General features: G+C 48.0%; 1 long non-coding RNA gene across 1 annotated transcript in view; it reads right to left on the minus strand.

Moving 5' to 3' along the window:
* LOC144893680 (uncharacterized) overlaps window positions 1-10048 on the minus strand; it is a 58311-nt gene extending 48263 nt beyond the window's left edge. Inside the window, exon 1 of the long non-coding RNA XR_013624627.1 lies at window positions 9800-10048. This is a non-coding gene — a long non-coding RNA (uncharacterized LOC144893680). The remainder of the gene's footprint in view (window positions 1-9799) is intronic.
* Window positions 10049-10693: the final 645 nt, after the last annotated feature.

The following is a 10693-nucleotide window of genomic DNA, read 5'->3' on the forward strand; positions in this document are numbered from 1 at the left end:
TCCTACCACTCGCCCTTGAACCGGACCGGTCGCCTGGCCCGCCAAGGCCCGGACTCGACCGTGCAGGGCGGGGCCAAGCCCGAATCGGCAACGACGCTTCGAAGAGAAACGACGCAGCTTCGATCCGCGCCAGGCCTCGCATCCAACAAAGCACACCGCGCCCCGAGTGCTCGCATCGGCTATCCGTCGCCCTAACCGCTAACCCGGTTACCGTCGATGCTTCACCTGCATGCTCACACGCATACGCTACCCCTTTCACACTCACCGAGCTCGGTGCTCCAACGCCGTCCGTACATTCCACCAACGCACTCCCTGTTACAAACCACGCCTCTCGCGCACACTCTTGCGCACACTCGCACACCTCGGTCCACACCTCTCCTCCGTTACGTCCTCCGTAACACTCACCATGGGCGTGCACTCTGGCATCCACCCACTAACGCGCTCACATGGGCTCTCCCACACTCGCGCTACCACCAACTCAGGTGTGCTTCCTCGCACACGTTCCACCACCACCTTACTCTCCGTGTCACACTCCGTACACCCCGACGTGCATTCTCGCTCGCACTCGGTTTCACACTCGCGCTCCGATGTGCCCTCTCGCACCTGCGCCATCACCAACTCACTCTCCGTGTCACACTCCGTACACCCCGCCGTGCATTCTCGCTCGCACTCGGTTTCACACTCGCGCTCCGATGTGCCCTCTCGCACCTGCGCCATCACCAACTCACTCTCCGTGTCACACTCCGTACACCCCGACGTGCATTCTCGCTCGCACTCGGTTTCACACTCGCGCTCCGATGTGCCCTCTCGCACCTGCGCCATCACCATCTCACTCTCCGTGTCACACTCCGTACACCCCGACGTGCATTCTCGCTCGCACTCGGTTTCACACTCGCGCTCCGATGTGCCCTCTCGCACCTGCGCCATCACCAACTCACTCTCCGTGTCACACTCCGTACACCCCGACGTGCATTCTCGCTCGCACTCGGGCTTAGTAACACGCTCACCCCTTGACGCACACTTTTTATTGCTCTCACTCCCTGTCACACTCCGTACACCCCGACGTGCATTCTCGCTCGCACTCGGTATCACACTCGCGCTTCGTAACACGCTCACCCCTTGACGCACACTTTTTTTCCACACGCATGCCATTTCCACTCACACAGGACCCTTCACCAACGCCCGGATGCTTCCTCGATCCCAAGCGCGCGAAAATTCTTTTGTCGCCAAACATCCTCTTACAAAATCTCCCCGCACAATACACAGCACGTCTCACCTTCGGGGTTCTTCTTCCTCCCTGCACCAAAACCTGCAAACTCTTTATTTGGATAGTGAGCACATCATTATGAGTTGAGCACCGACCTTGTACATATTCCATCACCTCCTCCTGCCGCGAGTGGTTTTCTAAGTCCCCGGTCTCTTCAATTTCAATGCCCACTTCCGCTTTTTCTTTACTCACCTCGACGACCGCTGGCTTTAATAAAACACCCTCCTCTACCTCAGCGGTCGCCGGCTTTTCCAAACCCCGTGTCGCGATTTCTACCCCCGTCATTGTACCCGCGCTTTCCTCCGCTTCGCTCAACCAGCGCTTCTCGACCCGCGTTACCTCCTCGTGCACCCCTGGGACCCTTTCGCCAAACTTGCGGTCTCTGTCCCTCTGCTCCCTTTCCTCTCTATCGGCCCTCATTCCGTTCGTTGTTGCTTCAATTTGGTTTCCCCATTGTTCCATTCTGGCTTCCATTTTGTTTAACAATCGCTCACTGTTAGCCCTCCTTTCGTCCCTCATTCGCTCCATACTGTTTTTTAAACCTCCAATTTGGTCTCCCATTTGTCCCATAAGGGCCCCCATCATTCTGTTTTCCATTTTTTCACTATTAGCCCTCGCTTCGTCCCTCATTTTGTCCATATAGGCCCCCATTTGCAGGAAAAAAAGGTTCGAATCCACCAGCGGCGCTGCTACGGTCGCGGGCGCCGTGGCCATGTGCGAGGCGCCATTTTGCGCGCCCGTAACCTCGTGCACGAGAGCGCCATTTTGTGCGCCTGATACCCCCTCAACCACATTGCCTATGTTCTCCTCCTCCCTTTCCTCCACATACATTTCCCCGAGGTCCTGGGTCGATTCCACCCCGCTTATCTCTCCCACCGGCATCCCGTCGCCTTGACCAGCCATGGCGCGATTTCAAAATTCGGGTTTTGCTTTAAAACACAAATTTTCAGCAGCTCGTAATTTTGAGCGCGTTAAGCTTCGGGCCTCGTATCTCACTCCCCGACACCAGTTTGTTACTGTAATAACACAATGGGTGTCCAAAATTTGGGCTAAATAAATTTAGTCCCAGGTTCGAATCCCAACTCCTGACTACCAATTTGTTACGGACCGCGGATTAGATGTTATTTTGACCGAGCGGTGGTGTAACCGCGGCCGAACAGTTATTCCCCGACTAAAACCCGATTCAACCCAAACGTTGGCCGTATCGCACCACAGCTACTCAATCGGGAAAACTCTAAAGCGACCGAATGCAAAGAGGAAGAAGACGTACAGAAGAGTAACGGGATTTATTATTTACACACACAAGCAAAAAGGAGCAGTCACGATTATTTACAGGGACATGAGACGCAGGTGACACAGTGAATTCCTTATACAAGCTTAATTACCTACCCAGGACAGAACAAACAAAGACACTGACTCACGCGGGGAATTGCAGAGTGGATTGCTGGAAGGAGGTGTGTGGCTGGAGGGGGGGGGGGGAGGGGGGCACAGAGCTGGCTGGAGCTTGATCCCGCACGGGACGTCGGGCTGGACCTCGACGGCCGCTGATGCCACCTGTCGTGTGCGCGGCGTCACGGGTCAGAGCTGCTTGTCTCAGTAAAAGCGCATCTGCTCTGGCGACCCAGCTCTTTCTTTGGACTCAGTAAAAGCGCACTCTCTGACGACCCAGCTCTTTCTTTGGACTCAGTAAAAGCGCAACTCTCTGACGACCCAGCTCTTTCTTTGGACTCAGTAAAAGCGCAACTCTCCGACGACCCAGCTCTTGTCTCCTCCCTCCTTGTCTCCACTCCTTCGGGAACGCCCCGCCCCTCAACCTTTGCGAACCTCCCCCAAATGCTCTTCCTCCGCCCTCTCAAGCCAAACCCCTTGTTCATGGTTGGTCGAGTGGGGCTGGCTCACTCCTCCCCTCTATGACGAGGTGGCGACACGCCTTTCTTCCCCAACCCTGCCTCGTGGCCAATGGTGGTTGAAGAAAAACCGCCCAAAATGCAGTTGGCCATCGAAATGAAATGAAAGGGGACCTATTCTTATTTCACTTGGTACAATGGAGTATTTAAGTTAATGGGAGACACAGCCTTACCCTAAGACACATAATAAGATATAAGCTATCGAACAGGGGCATTCTATGATTGGCTGACGTGTATGCTTATGGACTAATTACCGAGACGCCCTTTTTACCTTTATACAACTCTGGAGGCAAGAGGGGCCATATCCAACCAATGGTACACAGCAGTTTACCACAATCCAATACACACAATCAAAAAAATGCCATCCTCATATCCGCAACAATATGCATGTTATTTAATTTAGAGATCACATCCAATATGGCCGACTCACGGCCATATTGTTACTTAAACGTGTCCCCAACCATTTCTCAGACATAGAGACTTGGCATTTAATATGGAATTTTTTTTTTTCTTGACTTGGGTTTACTTTCTTAACTCAGTATATCAATCTGGTGAGTTTCTTTTACACTTTGGTGATTTATTTGTTAAAAGAACCATGCCACTGATTGTCTGTCACAGCAAGAAGTCAACAACAGGATTATATCACAGGTGGCGTGGCAAAATGTACGGACAGGTGCATTTGATGATTGGCTTCACAGTCGGGTATACAAGGGTTGTTGCGTTCTGTATTAGTGGAAAACAACTGCTGCACGTCTCCAAAAGTTATTGCTGCTTCCTCTGGAGATGGTCCGTCAACTCGACAATGCTGTTTGTCATGGAGTGGTGGCTTTACGAAATTACGGCATGAAACAGCGTGCTATTGCTCTGCAGTATGGCATCACTCAAGGTCAGGTGTCAAAGATCCTGAAACGAAATGCTCAGAGGGGTGTCCCTACTCCAATACCGAGGCCAGGACGTCCCCGCAGAACCACAAGGACGGATGACCGCCAGCTGCACCGGTTAGTCCGCAATGGCCGTACCAAGTCAGCTAATCGGCTTAGGGCTGAGTGGCAGCAACAGACAAATGTGCCTGTATCCAGAAGGCTAGTCAACCAACGACTGGTTCAAGCAGGCTATCGTGCCAGGCATCCCCTCAGTAAGCCACGCCTGACCAGACAATACCGCCAGCGCCGATTGCAGTGGGCCAGAGAGCACCGTCAATGGCAGCCAGGACACTGGAATCATGTGATCTTCAGTGACGAGTCTAGATTTCTGGTCTATCGTCAAGATGGCCGTGTCCGAGTGCGCAGACAAGTGCATGAAGCCTACAACAAAGATTGTATAGTGCCAAGAGTCCAAGCTGGAGGTGGTGGGGTGACCGTTTGGGCTGCTTTTCATGCAGGGGGAAAAACTGACCCGGTTGTTCTGAATGGAAACCTGAACCAGTTCAAATACAGGGCCATTCTGGAAGAAACATTGCTTCCATTTGCTCGTGCAGCCTTTCGAGGAAACTTTGTCTTCCAAGATGACAATGCACGGCCTCATCGTGCTCGCATGATCCAACACTTTCTTGCTGACCGTGGTGTAGAGCATATGGAGTGGCCTGCCATGTCCCCGGATATGAATCCGATAGAGAACTTGTGGGCAGAATTAACGTGTCAAATCGACCACTTGGACCAGCAGCCGACCTCTGTGCATGAATTGCAGCAGGCTATTGTCACTGCATGGCAAGCGATTCCTGTCCAAACCTTGGCAAATGTCGTGAACAGCATGCCTCAACGTGTACGTGCTCTCCTGAATGCTCGTGGGGGTTGCACGAAGTACTGAACTGTAATTTTACTGTCCGTAATCCCAGTCGTAATTTCACTTTTGTTTTTGTTTAAAAAAGAAATTGGCTAATGTGCAAAATAAAGAGATACTTCTGGAAAACGGACAGAAGTTTAACACAGTACTGTCCATGAATTGATTTCGATATCAGTTTCCATCACTTTCAAGGATCAATTTATTTGTTTCGAAATGTCAAATGTGGTTTTTGTTTCTTTTAAAGGTCACATTAACAAAATCTAGAATAATTTCAACATAATTCCGATGAACTTTTGGTTCTAAGACATCTTGAAAAGTAAGTTCACCCCCACAAAAAAAATTCCATATTAAATGCCAAGTCTGTATATGGACCGATTTTGTTCAAACTTGGCAAAAAGACAATGTACGAGAGTATACATTTGTGGAAGATTTTGTTTTGTAATCCAACCAAAGATGACCGATTTGCGGCCTTTAACTACGTAGAGCAAAATTACTAAAACCACGGTGTTTTTTTTTTGTTTTTTTTGTATACTGAATCGAGGCTCGTGAAAGAGCTAACATTTACTTCACAAACAAATCAACCAGACAAACAAAATATATAAAAAGAGGGAGCGGAAGACAAGATGGGGAGAGAAGGGGAAGCACACAAACACAACATTTGAGAGCAGGGAGATGTGTGGGAGGGAAAGGGCTTGGGGGGAGGAGGCATGGGAAGGGGGGGGGGGGGTGGGAGAAGTATAAAACACAAGGACACCAAGGACTTCGAGGACAGAAGTTGGTATTTCAAAAAAGTGGAATTGGGGTGAAATTAGCAGGGGTAGAAAAGATCAAGGTTTTGGATGGGGATGGTGGTGTTTGAAGAGGGATGGACCATAAGAGATGGTGGTGAACAGCTGTTTTAAAGACCTGGAGGGTGGAGTGGGATTGAAGAGAGTGAGGGAGTTTGTTCCAGAGGCAGGAGAAAAGAGGAATGAAGGAGTGAGGTGAGCAGAGAGTCTTGATTTTGGCAGTTTAACCATAACAGGGTTGCAGGCAGATCTTGTGCGACCTGTAGGAATATTTGTGGGACAGAGCCCAGAGACAGCTGGGGGGGCAAGGCGAGAGAGGAGTCGGTAGAAGACGGAAAGACCACCAACCTGCCTGCGGTGAGTGAGTGAGAGGCCCTTGGAGTTAGCTTCATCGCAGGAGATTCCAATGATTCTGAATGCTTTGGTTTCAACAGCGTGAAGACGAGCTAGGTGTGAGGCAGGAGCACCAGCCCAGAGGGGAGAGCAGTATTCCATTGAGCTGCAGATGAAAACCTTGTATGTGGTGAGTAGCTCAGGTGTGCCAAGGAATGACCGCACGACAGAGGATGCCCAGTCGGCGACTGGCTTTGGAGGCCAGATTTGAAATGTGGTTTTCCCAGGAAAGATCATGGCAAATAGTGAGACCCAAAAGCTTGAGTGACAGAACTTCTTGGAGAGGATTATTCAGAAAGTGGATGGGAGGGTTGTCCAGTCGGTCTTTTCGGAGAGACATCGTAAGAGTGTGAGATTTGTCAGGATTGAAAGACATGTTCCACTTGTTTGCCCAGTCTGTGATTTTGTCCAGGTCTGCAGAGAGTGAGGAGGCTGCACACTGCCGATCGGAGGGATGAAGAATGGAGCGACAGAGAGTAGAGTCATCAGCAAAGAGATAGAGAGGATTTTCAAGAGAGTCAGAGAGATCATTGATGAAGACCAGAAAAAGCACAGGGCCCAGAACACTGCCTTGGGGAACTCCAGCCTGAACAGGAAGAGGAGATGAGAGAAACCCATTCAGGGTCACACGTTGACTACGACTAGAGAGGAAGTCCGCCAGCCATGCGTGGAGATTTCCATGGATACCAAAAGAGGAGAGTTTGGTGAGCAGAGTGCCTGACCATATCGAAGGCACGTGATATGTCAAGGGAGACAGCTCTAATTTCCTGTTTGGCATTGAGGACCTCCATCCATTGTTGAGAAAGCAGAAGCAGCATGTCCAGAGTAGAGTGACCAGGTGTGAAACCAAATTGATGATCAGAGATCAAGCCATTGGAGAAGAGGAAAAATTTCATATCTGAAGCAATGATGGATTCCATGACTTTGCTGATAACTGGGAGAAGGCTGATTGGTCTGTAGTTGCTGGGATCTGTTTTTGCACCTTTTTTGTACAAAGCGGTGATGTTGGCAGATTTCCAAGCAGATGGCAGATGACCTTGAGCAAAAGAGAGGGTGAAGAGACCAGAGAGAGGGAGTGAAAGAGTGGAAGAACAGGATTTTAGGAGCCTGGGGGGACAGGGCCTTCTCCATCGCTGCTCCCACCCTCTGGAACTCACTACCTCACACCATCAGAGACTCCTCCTCACTCACCACATTCAAAACATCACTCAAGACCCACCTGTTCAACACTGCATTCAACATTTAACCCACAGCATTTAACCCCTGACTATCTCTTCTCCTTCTCCTTCCTTTTGCTTTGATTAATTATTTACCTGTTGATTTTTGTCTTTTTGCACTTGTTTTTGTTTGTACTCTGTCAAAGCGCCTTTGGGCTTCTTGAAAAGCGCTATATAAAATAAATGTATTATTATTATTATTATTATTATTATAAAGGAGGATCTGCACTTCGGCATGAAGGAGAATCAGATCTAACAGATCGCTGTCTCCATCGATCTTGCCAAGGCCGTAACAGCTATCGGCTCAAAATCCTTTTAACTGTTGATTTGGTACAATTACATGTTTCGGGAATTTGGTACACGTATCGGGAGTACATACGACACAGCGATTGTGAACACGATTATCGATCACGATTCACGATCATAGTGTATCGATCACGATTTGAAACATGATGGAATAATATTTACCGATATGAACAGTGATGTGGCTTTTATTGAAATTCTAAAGATACTGTTTAGATTTTGATGATTTGCGTGTAATATGATTCAACGGATGTTTATATGAATCGTTTAAAATAAAAAAAGCCTTCAATTTCTGATATTTTGCCATTGCCATGTGCAGATTCGCCACGGACCCACGATCGATGTTTCTCTACGTGAAAGTACCCGTTTGTTTGCGAACAGGTACGTTTTTCATGGAAGTCCTTCATGATCTTGCTGCCCATGTCTGACGTGCGACTGAAGGTGCGACAGGAATGTGGAATTTATTGGTTTCATGCTTTTATAGCATTCACCGTATCTGCATTGCCTGTTTGCTTCTGGCCTCCCACCCATGCGTAGCACGGGTATTTCTCCAGTATATATAAACGCAAGTTGTCTGTGTGTGTGTGTCCGCGTTTTATTCAGAGATGGCTGAACGGATCTTCATCAAACTTTCAGAGGTTCATCAGTGAGTGCCTGCGAATGTTCTAGTCAAAAAAAAAAACTTGAAAAAAAAAAGTTCGTTTTTTTGGAGTTAAAAAAAAATTAAAAAAAATAATAATAATCGCTCGATACTGCCGAAGCCTTTTTTAATGAATGACAGTTATATACAAGTACTCATTCGCATAAATAAATACAAAACAATTACCAGACATTTGAATACAAATAAATCAAACAATTCCGGAAGTGTACGGCAACGCCGGGTTGGCTAGTCTTACTATAATTCACCAAATGTCCGTCCGTCCGTTCGAAGGTACCGCAAAAACGGCTCAATCGATCGCAACGATATTTTGGGTGGGTATTCCTGGGACCCCTGGGAGTAAAATAGGCTATATTGCTTTTCCAATTTTTCCAATTTTCCAATTTTCCAGTTTTTCCAAACACGATGGCGTAATATTTACCACTAGCCGAAACCCGTGGAACATCCACGGAAGGGAGGATGTGGTGTATGGATAGAGTGTACCATTATGGATGGCATAGGGGATTTGCTTGTCTGAGTAAGAGTTAGGAAGAAAGATGAGAATGAAGAGTGCGTATATTAACAACGATCGCCGACACCGGCACAAATGCATGCCCTGGATTGTCCACTCAGTGGACGGCTTGCTTCGCCTTCGCCTGTCCAATCAGCGGACGGCTTGCTTCGCCTTCGCACAGCAGACGCCAATACGATGGCGTCGTAAGATGGCGTCGTATCGGCAGTTAATCGGATGCTTTTGGGCCCCAACGTCGGCTAATTCAGATTTTTCGAGTATGGCTGTACGTGATAAACAAAGAGTGCGGTTCGTAGATCGTAAATCCATTGCCACTCAGTAGAGCGCATACTCCCGCCGTGGGTCAAGTTGGAATAATACGTTTTGTTTAACATCCCCTCTCCCCAAAACAATAAATGAAAAGGAAAGTAAGCCCTAACTGTCAGAGAATTTATTTTGATATATCTCGGAATTAGAGGAGAAAAACATCATTTAATGCATGTGTATGCATTATTTTGGCTTTAAGAATAAGAATAAAAGCTTTAATGCAGTAAAACAGAAAAATGTTTTCCCAAAAAAATTCCCCAAAAAAATTCCTGGATCCGGAATAATATCCTGAGCTTCACCAAAAACTAATCAATTCTTCCTTATCCCAAGGGCAATCATCCCACCAACTTTCATCCAAATCCGTTCAGAACTTTTCCAGATATCTTGTTCACAAACACACAAAAACACACACACACAAAAAAACACACACACACACACACACACACACACACACGGACGGACACGATCGAATGCATTACTCCCGCCGAGCTATCTTGTGCTTATTCCATGAACGATCGACGGATACAAAATGGAACCCACGACCCACGTGACCAGAAATTTCTGGGATTTCTAGTAGGCTATATATAAGGAATCGATAGCCCCCTAATACGAGGCTCCTCCCCTCCCCGCATCCCACGAGGGTCACACACATGATGAAGTTGCTCACCTGTCTCTGCCATGTCAAAGCTGCTGCATCCGAAGTCACTCACATGGACACGCCATGTTGATAGAACAGAACGCGTGGGGCTCGCACGCAACAGCCATTTTGATGTGGTCGTGTGGGGCTCGCATATGCGGAACCGCCATGTTACTGCCTTTGTGTGGGGAGGTGAGAAATGACAATGGGATAAAATGTATTCAAAAAATATTTCACAGGCAGAAGTTTTACCTCAACGCCAATAATAAGAAGAGGTCAGGTTCTCACACGGAAGTTTATTCAGGTACCGCTGCTCGGTCCAAGGCCCAGTCCCCGAGAGACCGCGCGCATGCGCGAAAAACCCGGTGCACGGGAGGAGCCAGAACCCGTGGAACATCCACGGAAGGGAGGATGTGGTGTATGGATAGAGTGTACCATTATGGATGGCATCGGAGATTTGCTTGTCCGAGTAAGAGTTAGGAAGAAAGATGAGAATGAAGAGTGCGTATATGAACAACGTATTTATTGCAATCTACTTAAATGACAACGCCATGATATACTTTTGAAAAATGAATGGATTCGTAATAGGAATCGGCATAGCGCTATTCTGGGAGTGTTACGTCTCGCCACCTGCTACACCTCTCTGAGTTACTAGGATTTATGCAACGCACCCCGAGTATCGCAACGTCACTCCATTTAACTTTATTAAAATGACGATAAAGAAGGTTTTAATTTAAAATGTTCAAGGGAATAAAAAGACCATTTGGTTCACACCAGCCATGTTCACACCACTCGACTGTCCAATCAGCGGACGGCTCTCATCGCCTTCGCCCAGCAGACGCCATTACGATGGCGTCGTAAGATGGCGTCGTATCGGCCGTTAATCGTATGCTTTTTGGCCCCAAAGTCGACTAATTCAGATTT

This window comes from Myxine glutinosa, chromosome 1, assembly GCF_964187855.1.
Source record: "Myxine glutinosa chromosome 1, kmMyxGlut1.1, whole genome shotgun sequence".
Classification (NCBI taxonomy): domain Eukaryota; kingdom Metazoa; phylum Chordata; class Myxini; order Myxiniformes; family Myxinidae; genus Myxine; species Myxine glutinosa.